This window comes from Poecilia reticulata, unplaced genomic scaffold (assembly GCF_000633615.1).
Source record: "Poecilia reticulata strain Guanapo unplaced genomic scaffold, Guppy_female_1.0+MT scaffold_290, whole genome shotgun sequence".
NCBI classification, from domain to species: Eukaryota; Metazoa; Chordata; class Actinopteri; order Cyprinodontiformes; family Poeciliidae; genus Poecilia; species Poecilia reticulata.
The window spans coordinates 55,235-57,363 of NW_007615067.1; the positions used below are offsets into that span (position 1 = coordinate 55,235).

The 2,129-nt window shown below is 39.4% G+C and overlaps 1 long non-coding RNA gene across 1 annotated transcript in view; it reads right to left on the reverse strand.

Moving 5' to 3' along the window:
- The window catches only part of LOC108166003 (uncharacterized), an 8,538-nt gene extending 6,547 nt beyond the window's left edge, over positions 1–1,991 (reverse strand). The window contains exon 1 of the long non-coding RNA XR_001776316.1: positions 1,936–1,991. This is a non-coding gene — a long non-coding RNA (uncharacterized LOC108166003). The remainder of the gene's footprint in view (positions 1–1,935) is intronic.
- Between the last annotated feature and the right edge of the window lie 138 nt (positions 1,992–2,129).

Genomic DNA, 2,129 nt, shown 5'->3' on the forward strand with positions numbered 1-2,129 from the left:
GGGGGGGGGGGGCTTGAGCACCTGCCCCTTTTGCTCCTTGCCCCCAAATGCCCTTTTGGTCAAGTTAATTTTTTTTGGTATTATTTTCTAAACCCTCTTGTGACACATAATAACATGAACTAAAATTATTATTATTATTTTGTACAACATAATAAGCCCCCCGGTCACCTTGTTACCTTTGACCTTTTGCCTGTGACCCAGTTGCCTCTCGCAGTGAGATGAGGCGGCTAACTGGAGCTAAACGTAGCGAACGTTCCAGATCACAGATCAGTTTTTGGTGAATAAAGTGGAGACTTGCTGCTTGTCAGATGACGGAAAACGTTGAAGTATCGTTTCTGCTTCAGCTCGGAGTCGCGGTTTAAGCAGAGAGGTAATGAAATACAACAGACACTGACAGGCCTCTGCGTCTGCCTTTCTCTGAAGAACCACTGAGGGGAGGAGAAACTGTTCTTATCTATTCAGTATTTTATCAGACAGACATTAGGTTGTTGTTGTTGTGCTATTAGCTAGCTGCTAGCTAACGACTGTGCTAGCAAAGCTAGATAACTAAAAGCTTCTCCCCTGTATCTATAATGATATCAGTCATTCTTCAGTATTTATTATGCCATAAGGCTCATCGCCCGTCCAGAACYGATCATCTCCATATGGATACATGTCAGATCTTCTAACTTCCTTTGCTGCATGATGTACATTTCATTTATTCAGCGTTAGGTAAATGTATCCTGAAGGAGAATAACACTTAAATAAAAGTCCAACAAGGATATTAATGTAGAATTAACAATAACTCACCCTGAATTACCATGATGGATTTAATGAATGTAATAAAAGTTTATCATTAATGAAGGAAAAACTCAACCAGACTTTAAGTTTCTGGTTCTCAGAGGATGAAGATAAATTTGTTTCCTAATTATTCAATGAAACAAAATAACCTCAGTTAAGTAAAATAAAATTGTAATGATTTCTTTTTTAAAAACAAAAAGTTTGTTTAAAAAACTTTTTAATTAAATAACTAATTTTTGTCTCGTGAACTTAGTTTTTTACCAAACAAACATTTATTTGCTCACATCATAAATCTTCATGAGACGACTGTGATTTAAATGTTTAACGTTAGTTAAGCTAAACTAGCAGCTTTTCTCATGGTGACATTAACTATTCAATATGTGTCTTTTTCCTGCAGTCCAGTTAAAGTTTGCTGCAGCTCTGCTGTCCTGACCGTCTTCATCTCCACTCAGCAAACAGGCAGATCTGTTATAGATTACAGTCACTGAACGGCTGCATTGAGCCCTAGTTTATAYTTTAATAGTGTAATTATGTAAAGACTAAATATGTCTGCTGGTCCAGCTCTGAGTTACATATCCGGATAAATTGCTGGTTTGAATATTGAAAAACTTTCCTATAACAAAATGCAGAAAGAAATGACTAATAAAATATCTAACATATGCATAGAGTTATGCTCTATATGGAGATGTTTGTTAGCTTTGATTGTTTATGTCACATTTTAGTAATTTATCATTGTTTATTAAACTGAAAGCTGTTTGTTAATATCTTAGAAGGAGGTTAGATGGGCCCCTTTTGTTGAGCTCCTGCCCCTTAGTGGCCTCTGCACGGCCCTGATAACCACAATATATATAAAGGTCATGGACATCTGCATAAACCACTGGAGTCCAGCTCCAGTCCCCAAAGCCCAGTGTCCTGCCAGTTTTAGACAAGGCTCCGTTTCATCACAGCTGATTCAAACGGTCCAACTAGCAGGTCAAAGTTCAGGAGAGGTTCTGCTAATGAGCACTGTTCTGTTTGAACCTGGGACAGAAACAAGAGCATCTAAGTAAATGTTTTAAGATTTCTCATTAACACAAACAAGGTTATAATTATTCTGCTGCAAGAGTAGAATAATCAAGGCCAGGTTTGAAGGGTCTAAATATTTTAGTTCCTGACCTGAAGCGTTTTAGCCTGCGCCTTTTCCCTGTCCAACATGGCGGCCGCATTCGACGGTCTCCTTGCGCTCAGACTGGCGGTGCTGCCCCTTGCATAGACATAATACAAGGATAGACCCTCAAGGCCGCTCTCGCCTATTGTCGCTGACGAGATTTAGGGCGGCCATCTTGGAGCGGTCCACCACTCCACTCAGC